The sequence below is a fragment of the Heterodontus francisci genome, unplaced genomic scaffold (assembly GCF_036365525.1).
Source record: "Heterodontus francisci isolate sHetFra1 unplaced genomic scaffold, sHetFra1.hap1 HAP1_SCAFFOLD_51_2, whole genome shotgun sequence".
Taxonomy (NCBI): Eukaryota; Metazoa; Chordata; class Chondrichthyes; order Heterodontiformes; family Heterodontidae; genus Heterodontus; species Heterodontus francisci.
The window spans coordinates 8,628,769-8,651,063 of NW_027141369.1; positions in this window are offsets into that span (position 1 = coordinate 8,628,769).

A 22,295-nucleotide genomic window follows, 5' to 3' on the forward strand; every position below is an offset into this window, starting at 1 on the left:
CATGGAATGCAAAAGCAAAGAGGTTATTTTGAACTAGTATGAGACACCAGTTCGGCCTCAGTTGCAGTATTACGTCTAGTTCTGGGCACCACACTTTAGGTAACTTGAAGACATTGGGGAGTGTACATAAACATTCACAAGAATGGTTCCAGAGATGAAGAATATCAGTTATGAAGAGAGACTGGAGAACTGGGAACATTTTCCTTAGAGAAGAGAAGGCTGAGAGGAGATTAGAAAGAAAGGTATTCACAATTATGAGGTGTCTGGACAGAGTGGATAGGGAAATGCCGTCCCCATTCCTGAAAGGTTCGAAAACGAGAGGGCAAAGAATTAAAGTAATTGGTAAAAGAAGCAGAAGTGACATGAGGAAAACCTTTTCACACAGCGAGTGGTTAAGGTCTGGAATGTGATGCCTGAGAGTGTGGTGGAGGCAGATTCAATCGAGGTAAACAGGAGGAAGTTGGATAGCTGTCTGAAAAGGAAAATTGTACAGAGTTACAGGGAGAAGGCAGGGAAGCGGTACTAGATGAATTGCTCTTTTGGACAGCCAGTGCAGACACGATGGACTGAATGGCCGCCTGTAACAATTCTGTGATTCTGTGACAGTTGACCACAAAATGAGCTTCCACCGTTATATTCGTGCCATCACTATCACCACCTATTTCCACTTCAATAACATCGCCTGATTTCACCCCTGTCTTAACTCATCCGCTGCTGAAGCTCTCAGTCATGCTTTCATTACCTGTAGACTGGACTATTCGAACTCATTCTCCCACATTCTACTATCTGTAAACTTGAGGTCATCTAAAACTCTGCTGCCTGTGCCTTAACTCACAGCAAGTCTCATTCCCCGATCACTGACCAACATCAGCTCACAGTCAAGCAATGTCTTGATTTTAAAATTCTCATTCTTGTTTTCCAATCCCTCCATTGCCTCACCCCTCACTAACTCTGGAATCCCCTCCAGCCCCACAAACCTCTGAGATATCTCTGCTTCTCTAATTCTGGCCTCTTGTGCATCCCTGATTTTAATTACTCCACCATTGTGGCCACACCTTCAGTTGCCTCGGCCCAAAGCTCTGGAATACGCGCCCTACACAGCTCCATCTCTCCATCTCGCCACCTCGCTTTTATCCTTGAAGACACTCCTTTAAAACTTGCCTCTTTGACCAAACATTTGGTCACCTAACCTAATAGCTCCCTTGGTGGTTCAGTGTTATACTTTGTTTCATAATGCTGCTGTGAAGTACCTTGGGATAAGTTTTAGATTAGAGATACAGCACTGAAACAGGCCCTTCGGCCCACCGAGTCTGTGCCGACCATCAACCACCCATTTATTCTAATCCTACACTAATCCCATATTCCGACCAAACATCCCCACCTGTCCCAATATTTCCCTCCCACCTACCTATACTAGTGACAATTTATAATGGCCAATTTACCTATCAACCTGCAAGTCTTTTGGCTTGTGGGAGGAAACCGGAGCACCCGGAGAAAACCCACGCAGACACAGGGAGAACTTGCAAACTCCACACAGGCAGTACCCAGAATCGAACCCGGGTCCCTGGAGCTGTGAGGCTGTAGTGCTAACCACTGTGCCACTGTGCCGCTGAACTTTGCCAGACATGAATTGTCATTAGCATATCCATGTGGCTTGAAATTTATTATGCTATGCTTTTCCAAGCAAATAATATTTCTGTCCTGGGTTGTGAAATTTCACGACCACTGACGTCAGATTGACTGGACAGTACAGGGTTTACCACATCCCTCCTTTTTGTAAACTTGGTGTATAATTTGCAGCCCTCCAGTGCTCTGTCATCACTCCTATATCCAGAGAGAATTGATAGATTTTGTGCAGTGCTTCTTCCATTTGCACCATTCCTTCTCTCACCAACCCTCAGAATTCCCATCCAGACCGGGTAAATGTTCTAGTTTATTGTGATACAAAAATTGTTGGATTGAAAGGGGTTAACTGAACCTGTTTGTTCAGTGACTGCAATTAATGTCAGGCTCCATGGACCCTAATTGTGTCACTGGAAGATTTCCCTCTTCTATTAATAAGGGGCTCCTTTCAATGTGTGATCACATAGTGTCAGTGGGAGTATCACATCACTCCCATCACTAACAGGGATCAGCGGCTCTGGAGAGAGGAAGAGGAAAGATCAGAATCAGAGGACAATAGATTGGAATGTTACAACAATGAACAGGAGTTTCATCTGGGAGTTTAACTTTCTTTCTGCAGATTATGATCAGTTCTCATTAAACAGTCGGATCTATTACTCACTGAGGAATATTCAATACATTTACTACCCCTTCCTGGCTATTATTGGTGTCCCTAGTAAGTCTCTGTATCTAGCTATTAATTCTATAAACCATGTTTAACTGCATTACCATTCTTGTCATTTCCTCTGCCTTCCTTGCTGCTGTTGTTATTCCTGGCAAATTTCAGTCTCCAGATATTAGCTCCATAAACCATTGCGATGTGCATTCGAGTGCTTGGAATTTACTCTCCCATCTTTGCTGTCTCTGCTAAGTCTCTATTTCCCGCTATGAGATCTGTAAAATTTGTTTCACTGAAATAACGTTCTTGCTATTTAAATTTGGGAAGAGTGCAGTTGTCATTGGTCTCCATAAGAAATTCTATCCACTATCCATGAACCACGATCTCCTCATTGCCAAATATCTGAGGCTAAACCAGACAGTTTACAACCTCTGTGTTCTATTTAAATCTGAACTAAGTTCATCTCCATATTCTCACCAACCCTGCCTACTATCACCTCTGAACTAACACAAATCTCCACCTCTGCCTCAGCCTATCTGCTGCATAAACACTCATCTGTGCCTTTGTTAAATACACACTTGACTATTCCAATTCTATCCTTGTCACCCTCCCATTTATAAACCTCCATAAACCACAGCCCATCCAGACTCTGCTGCCTGTATTCTAACTCACACCAATCCCGATCACCCATCACCCTTGGGCTCACTGATTTACATTGACTCCCAGTCTGGCAGCACCTTAATTTTATTATTCTCATTCATGTGTTTGAATCCCTCCATGGCCTCACCCCTCCAGTTAGTTCCATTCCCCTGACCGTTCCCATATTCTTTTTGGCCTTCCAGTATTTTCTTCAATTAGCTTTAAAAATAAACTTCACCGCCTCTTTATTCTACCACTGACCACGATTTTCAGCTCCACAGCGCCACAGGGCCCAATGTCATGGACGCTTGGATCCATAAATTGGTACGAGCTGAGCTGCCGGTCACTTCCAGTGCTCCATGCTGGACAGGGATTTAGCGCTGGACAGGGATTTAGCCCGGGTTTATCAAGCATGTGCTGGTAATGTGAGGAAGGGTCTGAATATGGTGCCAATCAGCCATTGCAGCAGCTTTGATGTGTGTCTTTGAAACTTGGCCTGTGCATGTCCACTGACCACCTGTGTTAGTCATTCTCAGCTGAACATATATTCAGCAGCACGAGGAGCCCCTCTAGTGTTATTTAAAAGGACCAGACATCCAACTTCCAGGTGAGGGGCTTTTGACTTACTTTTGCTATTGTAAAGTTAGTGGAGGTGCTGTGGATGGTTTTCTGGAGGTTGTGTTGTGAGCTGCTGCAGACATTCAGGGAGGATAGAGGATTTGGTAACCCAACTCTGGACGAGGTATGGGGACTGTAGTTGCAGTGTCTCTGGGTCTGTAACATGACCAACAAATGGAGCAGAGGATGTTGAGAGGGGGCGCTCTCTAAAGAGGGAGGAGGAAGGGGCTTTACCCTACCCACCCTGGGCTTTCCAAGAGCACTTTCCCTACCTTACCTGCCCCAGGAGCAGTGTGTGAGGTGACTCTGATTCAAAAAGGTGTTAGTCACAGAGCTGTGTCACCTCCTGCAACACATGGAGCCTCACACCAGAGTGAGGACGGAGCTGTCAGTGGACTTTAAGATCGCAGTTTCATTGAAACTCTATGTATTTGAATATTTCCAGGCAGGAGCAGGAGACATATCCAATATAGAGTAGTAGAGATTGATGGAGTCATAGCGTCATTTACGACACATAAGGAGGCCATTCGGTCCATCATTTCCGGTTCTATGTGGAACAATCCAGTCAGTCTCAATCCCCTGCTTAATCCCCGTAGCCCTGTAAGTGCATTTCCTTCAGGTTCCACCCAGGTTCCTTTTGAAGTCATTGATTGTCTCGGCTTCCACCACTCTCATGGGCAGTGAGTTCCAGATCGTTACCATCCACTGTGTTAAAAAGTTCTTCCTCATATTCCACCTGCATCTCTTAACCAAAATGTTCCATCTGTGACCCCTAGTCCGTTTTTCATCACGGGAACAGCTTTTCCTTCAATATCTTATCTGAGCTTATAATAATCGTGTACACCTCCATCAAAGCTATCTCAATCCCCATTGCTCCAGGGACAACAAATCCAGCTTCTCCAAACTAACCTTGTAACTAAACCCCCTATCCCTGAAACCATTCTGGTAAATCTCCACTGCACTCTGTCAAGGACCTTTACATCCTTCTTAAAGTGTGGTGATTAGAACTGGACAGAGCTCTCTAGTTGGAGTCTAACCAAAGCATTACAAAGTTTCAGCATAGCATCTATAACAGCATACCTGGCACAAAAGAAAAACAACGGGAAAGGTAGCCAAATTATGGCTTGCAAGGGAAATTAGAGATAACATTAGATCCAAGGAAGAGGCACACAAATTCTCCAGGGAAAAAAAATACAACAGACCTGAGGATTGGGAGCTGTTTTGAATTCAGCAAAGGAGGACATAGGGATTGATTAAGAAGCAGCAAATAGAGTATGAGAGTAAGCTTGTGGGGGCATATGAACTGACTGCAAAAGTTTCTATAGGTATGTGAAGAGAAAACAATTGCTGAAGACAAATGTAGGTCCCTTCCACTCAGAAACAGGGGAATTTATTCTGCGGAACAAAGAAATTGCTGACCATCTAAGTGCATACTTTGATTCTGTCTTCACAAAGGAGGACACAAATATCATACCAGAAATGTTGGGGAACACAGGGTTTAGTGAGAGATAGGAAGTTAAATAAATCAGTATTAGTAGAGAAATGGTGTTGGGCCTGATAATCTTAATCCATGAATAATTAAGGAAGTGACCCTAGAAATAGTGGATGCACTGGTGGACATCTTCCTAGATTCCATGGACTCTGGAACAGTTCCTGCAGATTGGACGGTAGCTCATGTAACCCCACTAATTAAAAAGGGATATATAGAGAAAGCAGAGAATTATAGACCAATGAGCCTGACGTCGAAAGTGGGGAAAGTCCTGGAGCCATTATCAGAGATTTTATAGCAGAGCACTTGGAGAACAGTGGTAGAATTGGACAAAATCATCATGAACTTACGAAAATGAAATCATGCTTGTCAAATCTACTGGAATTCTTCGATGATGTAACTAGTAAGAGTTGATGAGGGGGAGCCAGTGGATATGGTTTATTTGGACTTTCAGAAGGCTTTTGACAAAGTACCATATAAGAGATTAGCGTGTAAAATTAAAGCACATGGGATTGGGGGTAGTTTATTGTGATGGATAGAAAATTGGTTGCCAGACAAGAAACAAAGAGTAGGAACAAATGGGCCTTTTTCTGAATGGCAGAACGTGAACAGTGGGTACCACAGGGATCGGTGTTAGGACCCCAGCTACGCACAATATATATTAATGATTTAGATGAGGGAAGTAAATGTAATATCTCGAAATTTTCAGATGACATAAAATTGGGTGGGAGGGTGAGTTGTCAGGAGGATGCATAGAGGCTTCAATGTGATTTGGGCAAGTTGAGTGAGTGGGCAAATGCATGGAAGATGCAGTATAATTGTGGGAAAATGTGAGGTTATCCACTTTGGTAGCAAAATCAGGAAGGCAGATTATTATCAGAACTGCAATAAACTGAGAGAAGGGAATTATCGGTGTTCTAGTCCACGAGTTGCTGAAGGTAAACATGCGGGTGCAACAGGCAGTAAAAAGGCAAATGGTACGCTGGCCTTTATAACGAGAGGATTCGTGTACAGGAGCAGGGATGACATGCTGCAATTATACAGAGCCTTGGTGAGGTCACATCTGGAATATTGTGTTCAGTTTTGGTCTCCATATATGAGGAAGAAGGTTCTTGCAATAGAGGGAGTGCAGCGAAGGTTTACCAGAGTCATTCCTGGAATGGCGGGACTGATGTATGAGGAGAAACTGAGTCGGTTAGGATTATATTCGCTGGAGTTCAGAAGAGTGAGGGAGGGATCTCATAGAAACCTGCAGAATTATAATCAGTCTGGACAGACTAGATGCAGGAAGGATGTTCCCGATGTTGGGATGTCCAGAACCAGGGGCAACAGTCTAAGGATAAGGGGTAAACCTTTCAGGACTGAGATGAGGAGAAATTTCTTCACCCAGAGAGTGGTGAGCCTGTGGAATTCGCTACCACAGGGAGCAGTCGAGGCCAAAACATTGTATGTTTTTAAGAAGGAGTTAGATATAGCTCTTGGTTCTGAAGGGATCAAAGGATATGGGGGGAAAAGATTACTGAGCTGGATGATCAGCGATGATCATAACGAATGGCGCAGCAGGCTCGAAGGACCGAATGGCCTACTTCTGCTCCTATTTTCTATGTTTCTATGTTTCCCTGCTTTTGTACCCTTGCCTCCAAGATCTGATATGTTTTGCTAAACACTCTCCAAATATGTCCTGCCACCTGCAATGATAAATGCAGATGGAGCCCCAGGTCCCTCTGCTCCTGCACAATGTTCAGAACTGTGTCATTAAGTCTATATAGCCTTCCTATTCCTTCTGGCATAAAGCATCACCTCACACTCCTCTGTACTAAAATCCACCTGCCATTTCTCTGTTAATTCTGCTGGATTGTTGATATCCTGTTGCAGGCAGTTTGTGTAATCCTCAGTGTTTGCCACGCGTCCAAGTTCGGTGTCATTGGCAAGCCTTGAAATTTTGCTCTGTATTCCAAGATCCAAGTCATTTATATATCGCAAAAAAAAAGTGGTCCTAGCACTGACCCTTGGGGAACATCACTGCCTACCATCCTCCAGTCTGAAAAACAACCATTTAACACTACTCACTCTTTTCTTTCCATCAATCAATATTTGATCCAATTGGATGCAAATCCATGTGATTCAATTTTGTTATCCAACATTTTAGAACATGGAACATAGAACAGTACAGCACAGTACAGGCCCTTCGGACCTCGATGTAGTGCCGAACCTTTAACCTGCTCTCAGATCAAACTACGTACACACCCTTCATTCTACTATCATCCATGTACCTATCCAAGAGTCGCTTAAATGTCCCTAATGTATCTGCTTCTACTACCGCCGCTGGCAGTGCGTTCCACGCACCCACCACTCTCTGTGTATCGAACCTACCTCTGACATCTCCCCGAAACCTTCCTCCAATCATCTTAATATTATGCCCCCTGGTGATAGCCCTTTCTGCCCTGGGAAAATGTCTCTGGCTATCCAATCTATCTATGCCTCTCATCATCTTGTACCCCCTCTGTCAAGTTACCTCTCATCCTTCTTCGTTCCAATGAGAAAAGACCGAGCACCCTCAACCTTTCTTCGTAAGACATGCCCTCCAGTCCAGGCAGCATCCTGGTAAATCTCCTCTGCACCCTCTCTAAAGCTTCCACATCCTTTTGTGTGGTACTTCATCAAACGCTTTCTCAAAATCCATGTAGACCATCCACCACATTCTTTTCATCAACCTGCTCTGTTACTTCATCAAAATAAATTCAATTAGTTCATGAAAACATGATCTGCTTTTTAAAAATCCGTGCAGACAACCCTTAATTAACTCAAACATCTCCTAGTGTGTGTTGATTTTTTTCCCGCTGATTTAGTTTCTAAAACCTTCCTCACCACTGATGTTAAACTAACTGACCAGTAGTTGCGAGGCCTGTGTGTTGTCCATTCCCATTGATAATTCTGGGAGGTGAGGGTGACCATCTATGTCATCGTTTTTTTCGCTCAGCAGGGAGAAGCAGAATGAGAGATCCCGTGGCTTTGTCAGGACAGCGGGAATCCTGATGGTGTCGGTGTCTCTGCGGGGGCCCCATGTCAATGGGGAGAGGTACAGGAACTGAAAGAACTCTCACTCCATTAATGTACAGTTGGTGTGTGAGCATGCCCAGTACATCATGTTGGTGAATGTTCACTACCCTGTCAGCAGCCACCATACCTTCATTCTGAAGCAGTCAGCCATTCTCAACACTTAGGGCATCCATACAGAACCAGAATGTGGCTCCTCGGAGGCAAAGAAAAAAACCGTCCAGTCACAGCTCATGTTTCTAAATCCCCAAACCACCTACCACCGCCACCCAACCTCCCACAATTAACATGTGTATAATGTGAGCAATGGAGTCACCAGGAACATGGTGGGACAGACCATCGGTGTGATGAAGCAATGCTTCCAATGTCTGAACCGCACGGGGAGAGCCCTTCAGTACACACTGGAGCAGGTGTCCAAGTTCATGGTGTTCTGCTGCACCCTTCATATCATCACCATCATGAGGACACAGGCATTGGCACCAGGAATCCGGAGGACACCTCAGGAGGAGGAGGAGGACGCAGGGAGAATATTTCCTGGACGCCTTCGAACTAGACAGGCTGTCGGAGAGTCCCTGCTAAGATTTTGTTTCCCATATGACAACTTCCCTTTCCCACCATGGATCCCCCATTCTCCACCATTTCACCCATCTGAGACGCCCCATCACAGAGTCCCCTTGGTCACCATCCTGTAATAAAAACTACCAACATAAACCTTTTCAGTAACATCTTTATCCAACAACACATCCAATTATACAAAAGGAAAATGGAACTATTCACCCTTGTATATTCCCTTAGTCTCTGTCTTGTGCGTTCCCTCGACTTGCCTCGTGGTCCCCAGTGTTTCCCTAGTGACTGCAGCATGGCTGGTGGAAGGGTGCTGACTTTCATTCGGGGAGACTGCAGATGACCTTGCAGGATGTCCTCGAGCAGCTCTGGGCCTTGAGGGCTTCGATTCAAACTGTACCACCTCGACATAGGCAGCAGCCCAGTAATGTTCTGATCTGAGTCCTGTGTATTATAACACGTTTGTGACCTCGCTGTCCGGGAGCTGCCACATGCACTATCCTTTCCCCCTGCCCTGGCTGCAGTTCGTGCGTTTTCCGTGAATCAGCATGTGCAGATTCCGACTCTATACCAGCCTCGAAGGCACACACAGTGGAAGTATTTGAGCTGGAGGCTGTGAGTATCAGACTAAGTGATGGGGCTTCACCATCAGTCCTGTGCTGATGCTCTCTCTCTGTCTCCTGGAGCTGCTGTGACTGGGAAGCTGGCAGTTTTGGGGTACCATTAGGAAGTGTAAAATCAGAAGGGTCGTATTGGGATGAGAGATTGTGGGTGGGTTGGAAAGCAGGAGGTCCATGATCCCACCATCTGCAGCTTGTACATCATCCCAGACAGCAGGATGCGGGGTGAGGTGGGAGTTAAGAAGGGGCATAAGACAGGAACATAGCATCATCCTGAATGCTCTATGCGATGCCGGATGCCACGGGCTCTGTCACAGCCGGTCCCATGATGTGAAGAACCATCTCCTCCCTCAAGCTCAGGGGATGAAGGTATGCCTGGCGCTCGCCGGTTCACTTGCTGCTCCCTGTGATTATGGGTCACCTTGTCCTGTAAGAAAGAAGGCAGAATATTAATGATTGTGTTGCACTGTATTTTGATGATATGCCTGCCATAGCTGAATAGCTGGAGGTAATTGGAGGCAGTGAGATGTGGGTGTGAGGCTGCTATCAGTACAAGGTGTGTGAGGGTGTGGTGGAGTATGTGAATGTTAGGTGTGAGTCCTGAGTGTTAGGGACTGCTGATGGGTGAGTGATGGGGGTGTGGTGCATTGAGCAGTGTGAGAGGTTGGTGGTGTTGGGGGTAGGAGATGCCATTTGGAGATTAATTTAATGACATTGACCTCCCGTATGAGCTCATTAAACTTCTTCTGGCTCTGCTGCCAGATTCTCGTGGCGAGAATTCTTGCAGTGACCTCCCTGGCCACCTTCACCGATTCCCTTTGGAGGACGTTCCTTGAGAGTCTCCACCCCACCACACGGAAACAGAGCCTCTCTCCTCCTGTCACCCTTCGTAACTAAGACATCCATCCCCACATCCGTGAACCGCAGATCCCTCTGTTGCAGTGTGCTATTTACCTTGTCTCCAATTGCAGAATTCACAGTGAGCAGCAGCAGCCTCCAGTGAATCTGTGCATCTCCTCTTTAAGAGGGACAGACTGCGTTTAAAAGCTGAACCTGGCTGAAACATGTGTCAGCCTCACACACCTTTAGGGCCCTGTTAAGCATCCAGACAGACAGCAGCGCGGGTTACCCGGGGTGGCACGTAGAATTCATGGAAATGAGGAGGCAGCAGGAAGTGTGTTTGTCACCTGCCTCAACAGGAACGGGCACGGGCACATCATGATCCCTCTGCCCAAAAACACGACGTACTCTCTATTTCTATTTGCTGTTCTCTCTTTCACACTTTCTCACACTCTGTCTTTCTCTCTCTCTATTCACTCACTTTCTCTTGCTCATAAAATAAGAGATTGATGCAGAGATTGATGAAGGCTATTCGGTCCTTTGTGTCAGTGCTGTCTCTTCGAAAGAGCCATCTAATTAGTTCCTCTTTCCTCCTCTTTCCCAAGACTCCTGTTTTTCTTTTCCTTTTCAAGTATTTGCGAAATTGCCTTTTGAATTATATTATTGAATCTGCTTCCACCATATTTTCAGCCAGTGAATTCCAGATCCCAGCAACTCGCTGTGGAAGAAAATTCTCCTCATTTCACCTTTGGTTTTTTGTCAATTACCTTCAGTCTGTGTCTTCTTAATACTGAACTTTAGATTTTTGGATTTAGATATACAGCACTCGAACAGGCCCTTCGGCCCATCGAGTCTGTGCCGACCGTTAACCACCCATTTATACTAATCCTGCACTAATCCCATATTCCTACCACATCCTCACCTGTCCCTATATTCCCCTACCACCTACCTATACTAGGGGCAATTTATAATGGCCAGTTTACCTATCAACCTGCAAGACTTTTGGCTGAGGGAGGAAACCCACAAACTCCACACAGGCAGTACCCATAATATGAGGCTGCAGTGCTAACCACTACGCCACAGTGCCGCCCCTGTTTCTGACACTGGAAACAGTTTCACATTGATTACCTTATCAAAACCCTTCATAATTTTGAATTTTATATCAAATCTCCCCTGACCTATCACTGCTCTAATGAGAACAATCCCAGCTTTTCGAATCTATCCACGTAACTGCATTCGCAGATCCCTGGTACCATTCTCGTAATTCACCTCTGTATCTTCACTCAGTCCTTGACATCCTTACCAATGTGTGGTGATCAGAATTGGACACAATTCTCCATCTGGGACCTAACCAATGATGTATAAATATCAGCATTTCCTCCAGAGTTTTATTACTCTGTGTCTCTCTCTCGAACACCAAGGACACTGCATGCTACTAACTAAGATCTGTGTGTTTACACCCTAGGCCTCTCTAATCATGCACTCGCTCTATAATGGTACCATTTATTTTATATTTTTTTCTTCTCATACTTCCTACCCAAATGTCTCACTTCACATTTCAATGTGTTAAATTCCATCTGCCATCTTCCTGCCCATTTCATCAGTCAGTCTCTGTCCTCCTGAAGTCTGTTACTATCCTTCTCACTGTTTATTAACATTTCTGAGTTTCCTTCCATCTGAAAACTTGGACATTAACCCCTCTGTACACAAGCCCACTGCATTAGCATGCAACACCAGGGATCCCAACAGTCACCCTGGGGAACCCCACTGTGTACTTCGCTCCAGCTGAAAAACAGCCATTATTCCCTACTCTCCGATACCTGTCACCTAGCTAATTTCTTGCATGCTGGGATTGAAAAATAAAAAAGGACTTCCATTTATGTAGCGCCTTTCATGACAACTGCATGTTCCAAAGCGATTTACAATCAACGTATACTTATAATGCCTACTCACTCTTGTACTGTCGGAAACAGGGCAGCCAATTGTCGCACAGCAAGATCCCACAAGCAGCAATGTGATCATGACCAGATCTGTTTTTATGATGTTGCTTGAGGGATAAATATTCTCCAGGCCACAGGGAATAATTCCCCTGATCTGCTTCTAATCAATCCCATAGGATCATTAGCATCCACCTGAGAGGGCAGATGGGGCCTTGGTTTAACGTTTCATTCGAAAGTCTGCTCATCTGATAGCGCAATACTCCCTCAGTACTGTCGCTGCACTGTCAGCCTTGATTCTTGTGAAAAAGTCATTTCATGACACTTGATGCTGGAAGCTTTTGACTGAAAGGGGAGAGAGCTACAAACTGAGCCCCGGCTGACTTTGGCCCTTTAATCCCATGTGTTTCTAATTGGGTCACACGGCTGTTATATAGTACTTTATCAAACACCTTTTGAAACGATAGGGAAATTGTAAAAGTACAGGCAGGAAAAGTCATAGAAACATATAATAGCATTGCATGGAAGGGGGTCATTTGATCTATGAAGTCTGTGCTGGCTCTTTTGATGAGTTTCCAGTGAGTTCCACAGCCTGGATCTTTCCCAGATCCTTGAACTTTTCCCCTCAATATCTAACCAAATCACTTTTTGAATCTACTTTTGAATCTGTATCCTTCAGCCTATCATACAATAATTTGCAAATCCGAAACAAAAATTGCATTACAATAATCTCCATGTCAACTCTGCTTCTTTTTTCCAATCACCATAAATCTATGTCCTCTGGTTAATGGCCCCTCATACATTAGAAACATTATATAATTTACGTAAACCCTTCATGATGTTAAATATCCCTATCTGATCACCTTGTAAATGTCCCTGCTCCAAGGAAAACAATCCCAGCTACATAACTGTAATCTCGCATCCCTGGAAAAGTTCCAGTAAAACTCTTCTGTCCGTTCTCCAAGGTTTCATGTCCTTCCTAAAGTGTGGTTTCCAGTATTGGACACAATACTCCAGATGGAGCCGGACTAGTCTTTTCTATCGGGTTAACACAATATCCTGGCCAGTCTACACAGTGTCTCTATTAATCAAGCCTAGGAATCTATTTGCTTTGTGAACTGTTTGTTAACCTGTCCAGCTACTTTCGAAGATTGCATACAAACACCTCAGGTCTCTCTGTTACTCTCAATAGCTTTAAAGTTGTGCCATTCATCTTGTATTATCCCTGGTCATTCATCTGCATGCAGCTCACCATCACCTTCTCAAGGGCAATTATGGATGGGCAATAAATGCTGGCCTAGTCAACGACACCCACATCCCATGAACGGATAATATATATCAAATCTTCCGACAATGTATCACCTCACACATCTGCCATGCCAATTAAATATTTGGAAGACTGCAGCCGTTGTTTTCAAACCCCACGTCAAAAGTTTCCCAGCTACAGACTGGATCTCTCTCCTTGGCAACTGTCTGAAACTAAAGCAAACTGTTCACAACCTGGTTTCATAGATGACGCTGCGACGAGCTTCCTGCTAAATATTACTAAAACAGCCTACTTACACTTCCATATCATCACCCAAATTTGCCCCTCTCTCAGCTCTTCTGCTGATGAAACACTCCCCCTTGCCTGTGTTACCTGTAGACTCGACTAGTCCAACACACTCCTGGCTGGTCTCCCACATTCTACCCTCCATAACCCTGAGGTGATCCAATGCACTGCTGCCCATGTCCTAACTCACACCAAGTTCTGTTCACCCATTACCCCCTGGACTCACTGACCTACATTGGCTCCTGGTCAGCAACACCTCAATTTTAAAACTCTCAGCCTTCTTTTCAAATCCTTCATTATCTCACTCCTCCTTATCTCTGTAGTCTCCTCCAGCCCGACAACCCTCCGAGATATCTGCACTCATCTATTTCTGGCCTCTTGAGCATCTGCGAGTTTAATTGCTCTACCATTGGTGGTCCTGCCTTCAGCTGCCGAGGCCCGACGCTCTGGAAGAGTAGAGCAGAACTTCCAGGGAGGAATTCCTGGAAGATAAATGTCAGTGAATTAAACACGAAAATAAAAGCAAAATATTGCGGATGCTGAACACTGGAAATAGTCAGCAGGTCTGGCAGCATCTGTGCAGAGAGAAACAGAGTTAATATTTCAGATCTATGCCCCTTCATCAGAACTGGTAAACGTTAGAAATGTAACAGTCTTTGAGCATGTGAAAGAGGGGAAGGGGGAAGAAGAACAAGAAGGAAGGACTGTGATGGGACAGAGAGGGGATAGATTAAATTACAGACTGATACATTCCTAACGTTTACCAGTTCTGATGAAGGGTCAGAGACCGGAAACATTAACTCTGTTTCTCTCTACACAGATGCTGCCAGACCCGCTGAGTATTTCCGGCACTTTCTGGTCTCATCCCTAAGCTTTTGAATTCTCTCCCCAAACCCTAAATGCAATTAGCTGCACTGAGTCCAGTTTTAGGGAGTCCTGCTTGGACAGATTACTAAATGCAGTAAAGTTAACGAGTGGTCTAAGAGTCGATCTCTTTCCAACAATTTGTTAATTTTACATTTCGCATTTCACTTAATTTTCAGCTGAATTTGTACTTTATTTCACAATCTGTTTGTGAGAATTGGACGTTTAATTGATGCTGATGGAAAAGGAGGGTCAGTGTCAGCTTGGATATAAAACTGACTTAATGACAGAAAACAGTGAGTTGCAGTAAATAGTTGTTATTCAAACTGGAGAAAAATAGGCCCTTGTGTTCCCCAAGGGTTAGTGCTAGGAACACTGTTTTCTTCTGATATGTATAAATGATTTGCATAATGGCTTACAGAGAAACATTTCAAAATTTGCAGGTGATACCAAACTTGGAGGCGGGGCAGGCATTGAGGTTGATACCAATCGATGTAAGAGGACATAGATAGGCTAGCAGAATGGGCAGACGAGAGGCAAATGGAATTTAATACAGACAAGTGTCAAGTGATGCATTATATCAGAAGTAACAGGGAGAGGCAATATTCACTTTATGGTAAAGTTCGAAAGAGTGTGCAGAGACAAAGGGACATGGGGTTCAGGCACATAGATCTTTGAAGGTGGCAGGATATATTGAGAGTCGTCAGTAAAGCATATGGGATCTTGGGCTTCATAGATAGAGGTGGTAAGTTCAGAAGAAGGAAAGTTACGCTGTAACTTTATGAAGCTCTGGTTAGGCCCCAACTGGAGTACTGCATCCAGTTCTGTTCACCACACTTTAGGAAGGATGTGAGGGTCATTGACAGGGTGTAGAGGAGGTTTACTTTAATGGTTCCAGAGATGGAGGATTTTAAGTACAATATAGTCTGTAAAAGCTGGGATTGTCTTCCTTTGAGTAAAGGAGATTGAGGGGAGATTTGATACATGCATACAAGATGATGACCTGTTTGGATAAGGTAGACAGGAAAAGATGTTCCCATTAGCTGATGGTACAAGGACTAGAGTTAAGATTGAGGGCAAGAGTTAAGGGGGATGTGATGAACCACATTTTTACACAACGAGTGGTAATGGCCTGGAAATCATTGCCTACGAGGGTGGTGGAAGCAGAGAAGGTGAATTATTTCAAAAGGATATTGGATGAACACTTGATGTAAATAAACTTGCAGGAATATGGAGTCAGCGCTGGGGAATGAAACTGGCTGGATTTATCTACAAAGTGCCGGCATGGACTCGATGAGCAGAATGGCCTAATTCTGTGCTGAAATGACTATACGACTCTCTGACAGGGGAATACTATTACTACTTTTAGTTTAGTTTAGAGATACAGCACTGAAACAGGACCTTCGGCCCACCGAGTCTGTGCGGACCATCAACCACCCATTTATACTAATCCTACACTAATTCCATATTCCTACCACATCCCCACCTGTCCCAATGTTTCCCTACCAGTTACCTATACTATGGGCAATTGCTAATGGCCAATTTACAGATCAAACTGCAAGTCTTTGGCATGTGGGAGGAAACCGGAGCACCCGGAGGAAACCCACGCAAACACAGGGAGAACTGGCAAACTCCATACAGGCAGTACCTAGAATTGAACCCGGGTCACTGGAGCTGTGAGGCTGCAGTCCTAACCACTGCACCACTGTGCCGCCCTATACTGGGAAAGTTTATAATGGACTGGGCAGTCTCACCCTGTTGAACCCCGTGATGTAAGTGAAATGTTTGATGTCCCAGAACGTGGTTAACAAATGTCCATCACAAACAGAGTAAATCAGTTCAGTCCCACTGACAATTCTGGAGTCATTCACAATGGGGAGTAATTTCTCCTCGTTTTCTCTACATAGGACAGCAGTCAGGCTTTTCACTGTGTCCACCACCTCCATGTTGAAAGTCTTGTCAGGGTTAGGTGAGATAATACACGTTGCCTGGGCGACAGATTTCTTCAATTTTGTCACTGCTTCCGTGTTCTCTTCAGTCCAAACGGGTTAAACCTGGTCATCATCATCATTAGGTAGTTCATAAAGAGGAGTCACAGTCTCTGCAAGTCGAGGGATGAGGGTCCACTGATACCCCAACAGCCTGAGGATAGGACACAGGGCAGGACTTTGAGGTGGACAGGGGCAAATACTGGATGAGGGTCCATTGATACCCCACCAGCCTGAGGATAGGACACAGGGCAGGACTTTGAGGTGAACAGGGGTAGACACTGGATAGTCTCGACCTGATGCTGGTGTGGGCTGATGCAGGATTATCTGATCTGGGCACGTAGAAAGGTGACACGATTTTGCACCAGCAGGGCCTTCCGTGGATGGTCTTTTAGTACAGCTCCCAAAGTAACTGCAGTAGTTCCTGTAAAAGGGATAAATGTGTGGACACGTCTGTGGTGATGAGAAGATCATCGACATATTGCAGCAAGCAGGAAGACTGTGAAAAGCTCATAAGGGCCCCGGCTACACGTTTGTTGAAAATAGTGGGGTTATTGTGGAACCCCTTGTGACAGAAATGTCCGGGATACCTCTGGTTCTCAGAAGCGAATGTGAATTTAATTTGTTTCTCTAGTTTTACTGGGATACTACAATAACCATTAGAGATATCCAGGGTGGAGAAGACAGACCTAACATTGGGAATCCGGGAGAGTAGTGTGGGTGTCTATCAGACAACCGGATTCACGCAGGGTTGACTGAATTGAGTTTGTGGTGGTCAATAGTCAGTCACCAGCTGCCATCCGGTTTTCCAACCAGTCAAATCAGGCAGTTAGAAGGGAACATGGCTTCGTGAACTACACCCTGGTAAAACAATAACATGATAGTGTCTGGAATGTATGATATAATCTCAGCTCGGTAAGAATACTGCTTCATGGATCATGCAATGGTCAGTTAATTTCTTCGGGTCTGGTCATGTTTGCACAGTCATCTTTATGGGTTGTGAATACACTCGACACTGACTCGAGAATAGCCCGTACCTCAGGGTGATCAGAGGTGTCTGGTTCCCACTCCTCTGATATTTTAATCATGAATATTGAGGTGACACTGGACACCAGAGTAGGGGTATGTTTTAATGTTCTACAATATACAAGTATAGGGATAATCAATTACTGCTGATAACCTTTGAGCACATTACTGCCCAGTAGTCCCTGTCCATTATACAGGATCATATAAAATGGAGGCAGGACTTTGACATGAGCTGTGTTCCCTCTCCTACACCACTGTAAGATCTGATCCAGGGTCACAGATTAACCAAAAGGAGGTCGAAGGGTCACAAGCAGTTTATTGAGGAGTAACAGTTCAAATACAGCACAAAATCAGAATAGAATAGTGGACATACGGCCTGTGGCAGGTGAGAAAGGCTTTCTGGCTATGGATCAAATGTAAGAAGCTATTATTAAAGACGTTATAGCAGGACACACAGAATAATTCAAGGTGATCAGGCAGAGTCAACATGCTTTTGTGAATCGGAAACCATGTTTAACCAATTTATTGGAGTTCTTTGAAGAAGTAACAGGTGCTGTGGATAAAGGGGAACTGGTGGATGTACTATACTTAGATTTCCAGAAGGTATTTCATAATGTGCCACATCAAAGTTCATTGCGGAATATAAAAGCTCATGGTGTAGGGGGCAACCTATTGGCATGGATAGAAGATTGGCTAGCTAACAGGAAACAGAGAGTAGGCTTAAATGGATCATTTTCTGTTTGGCAAGATGTAACGAGTGGTGTGTCACCGGGATCAGTGCGGGTGCCTTAGCTCTTTACAATTTAAATAAATCACTTGGATGAAGGGGCCAATGGTATGTTTGCTAAATTTGCTGATGACAGAAACGTCGGTCGGACAGTATGTTGTGACGCGGAGACAAGTGAACCACAAAGGAATAGATAGATTGAGTGATTGGGCAAAGATCTGGTAAATGGAGTATAATGTGGGAAAATATGAAATTGTCCATTTCGGCAGGAAGAATACAAATTAAGCATATAATCACAATGGTGAGAGATTTCAGAGCTCTAACATCCAGGGGGAACTGGGAGTCCTTGTGTATGAATTGTAAAAGGTTAATATGTAGGTATTGCAAGTAATTAGGAAAACTAATGGAATGTTATCGGCTATTGCAGGAGGAATTGAATACAAATGTAGGGAGGTTATGTTTCAGTTATATAGGGCGGCCACTTCTGGAATACTGTGTACAGTATTGGTCTCCTCATTTAAGGACAGGTGGAAATGCATTCGAAGCAGTTCAGAGATGGTTTACTAGACTAATGCCTGGAATGGGGGTGTTGTCTAATGAGGAAAGGCTGGACAGGCTCGGCTTATGTCAGCTGGAGTTTAGAAGAGTAAGAGGCGACTTGATTGAAACTTATAAGATTCTGAGTGTGGCACAGAGCAAATGAGGCCGACAGAGAGCGAGAGAGCTCGAGAGAGAGAGAGCTCAATTCATCTGCTGCTAAAAACCTCATCCATGCCTTTTTATCTCGAGACTTGACTATTCTAACACGTAGGATGGGGAAGGAAACTGCAGGGGAAGGGAACAATCGAAATGTGGAGCTTATTCAAGGAGCAGCTGCTGTGTATCCTTGATAAGTATGTACCTGTGAGGCAGGGAGGAAGTTGTAGAGCGAGGGAGCCGGGGTTTACTAAAGAAGTTGAAGCGCTTGTCAAGAGGAAGAAGAAGGCTTATGTGAGGATGAGACGTGAAGGCTCAGTTAGGGCGCTTGAGAGCTACAAGCTAGCCAGGAAGGATCTAAAGGGAGAGCGAAGAAGAGCAAGGAGAGGACACGAGAAGTCATTGGTGGATAGGATCAGGGAAAACCCTAAGGCTTTCTATAGGTATATCAGGAATAAAAGAATGACTAGAGTTAGATTAGGGCCAATCAAGGATAGTAGTGGGAAGTTGTGTGTGGAATCAGAGGAGATAGGGGAAGTGTTAAATGAATATTTTGCGTCAGTATTTACAGTAGAGACAGAAAATGTTGTTGAGAATACGGAGATTCAGGCTACGAGGCTAGATGGGATTGAGGTTCACAAGGAGGAGGTGTTAGAAATTTTGGAAAGTGTGAAAATAGATAAATCCCCTGGGCCAGATGGGATTTATCCCAGGATTCACTGGGAAGCTAGAGAGGAGATTGCAGAGCCTTTGTGCTTGATCTTTATGTCGTCATTGTCGACAGGAATAGTGCCGGAAGACTGGAGGATAGCAAATGTTGTCCCCTTGTTCAAGAAGGGGAGTAGAGACAGCCCTGGTAATTATACACCTGTGAGCCTTACTTCGGTTGTGGGTAAAATGTTGGAAAAGGTTATAAGAGGCAGGATTTATAATCATCTTGAAAAGAATAAGTTCATTGGAGATAGTCAGCACGGTTTTGTGACGGGTAGGTCGTGCCTCACAAACCTTATTGAGTTTTTCGAGAAGGTGACCAAACAGGTGGATGAGGGTAAAGCAGTGGATGTGGTGTATATGGATTTCAGTAAGGCGTTTGATAAAGTTCCCCACGGTAGGCTATTGCAGAAAATACGGAAGTATGGGGTTGAAGGTGATTTAGAGCTTTGGATCAGAAATTGGCTAGCTGAAAGAAGACAGAGGGTGGTGGTTGATGGCAAATGTTCATCCTGGAGTTTAGTTACTAGTGGTGTACCGCAAGGATCTGTTTTGGGGCCACTGCTGTTTGTCATTTTTATAAATGACCTGGAAGAGGGTGCAGAAGGGTGGGTTAGTAAATTTGCAGATGACACTAAGGTCGGTGGAGCTGTGGATAGTGCCGAAGGATGTTGTAGGGTACAGAGGGACATAGATAGGCTGCAGAGCTGGGCTGAGAGATGGCAAATGGAGTTTAATGCGATAAAGTGTGAGGTGATTCACTTTGGAAGGAGTAACAGGAATGCAGAGTACTGGGCTAATGGGAAGATTCTTGGTAGTGTAGATGAACAGAGAGATCTTGGTGTCCAGGTGCATAAATCCCTGAAGGTTGCTACCCAGGTTAATAGGGCTGTTAAGAAGGCACATGGTGTGTTAGCTTTTATTAGTAGGGGGATCGTGTTTCGGAGCCACGAGGTCATGCTGCAGCTGTACAAAACTCTGGTGAGACCGCACCTGGAGTATTGCGTGCAGTTCTGGTCACCGCATTATAGGAAGGATGTGGAAGCTATGGAAAGGGTGCAGAGGAGATTTACTAGGATGTTGCCTGGTATGGAGGGAAGGTCTTACGAGGAAAAGCTGAGGAACTTGAGGTTGTTTTCGTTGGAGAGAAGGAGGAGGAGGTGTGACTTAATAGAGACATATCAGATAATCAGAGGGTTAGATTGGGTGGATAGTGAGCGTCTTTTTCCTCGGATGGTGATGGCAAACACGAGGGGACATAGCTTCAAGTTGAGGGGTGATAGATATAGGACAGATGTGAGAGGTAGTTTCTTTACTCAGAGAGTAGTAAGGGCGTGGAACGCCCTGCCTGCAGCAGTAGTAGATTCGCCAACTTTAAGGGCATTTAAGTGGTCATTGGATAGACATATGGATGAAAATGGAATAGTGTAGGTCAGATGGTTTCACAGGTCGGCGCAACATCGTGGGCCGAAGGGCCTGCACTGCGCTGTAATGTTCTAATTCTAATTCTAAAAACTCCTGGCTGGTCTCCCACATCCTACTCTCTGTAACCTGTGGTCATCCAAAACTATGCTGCCAGCATCTAATTGGCACCAAATTCTGTTCACCCAACATCCCTGTGCTCACTGACCTACATTGGCTCTTGGTCCAGTAACACCTCAATTTTAATATTCTCACTCATGTGATCAAATCCCTCCATGTCCTCACCCCTCTGATTATCCCAATCCCCTGTTCATTTCCAATGTTCCTGAAACTTGTTCATCTTAAAAATCTTTTTTCCAATTCCCGCTTAAAAGTGAGTTTCTTTCCCTCTGTCACTCTTCATATAACATAGAACATGGAGCAGAGAACAGTACAGCACAGTCCAGGCCCTTCGGTCCACGATGTTGTGCCGAACCTTTAACCTACTCTAAGATCAAACTAACTACCTACCCTTCATTCCACTATCATCCATGTACCGATCCAAGAGTCGCTTCAATTTCCCTAATGTATCTGCTTCCACTACCACCACTGGCAGCGCATTCCACGCACCCACCACTCTCTGTGTGAAGAGCCTACCTCTAACATCTCCCTGAAACCTTCCTCCAGTCACCTTAAAATTATGCCCACTGGTGATAGCTCTTTCCACCTGGGAAAAAGTATCTGGCTATCCACTCTTTCGATGTCTCTCATCATCTTGTACCCCTCTGTCAAATCACCTTTCATCCTTCTTCGCTCCAATGAGAAAAGCACTCGCTCCCTCAATCTTTCTTCGTAAGACATGCCCTCCAGTCCAGGCAGCATCCTGGTAAATCTCCTCTGCACCCTCTCTAAAGCTTCCACATCCTTCCTATAACGAGGCGACCAGAACTGAACACAATATTCCAAGTGTGGTCGAACCAGGGCCTTATAGAGCTGCAGCATAACCTCGCAGCTCTTAAACTCAATCCCCCTGTTAATGAAAGCCAACACACCATACGCCTTCTTAACAACCCTTTCAACTTGGGTGGCAACTTTGAGCGATCGATGGACATGGACCCCAAGATCCCTCTGTTCCTCTACACTACCAAAAACCCTGTCTTTAAGCCTGTATTCTGCATTTAAATTCGACCTCCCAAAATGAATCACTTCACACTTTTCCAGGTTGAACTCCATCTGGCACTTCTCAGCCCAGCTCTGCATCCTGACAATGTCCAGTTGCATCCTG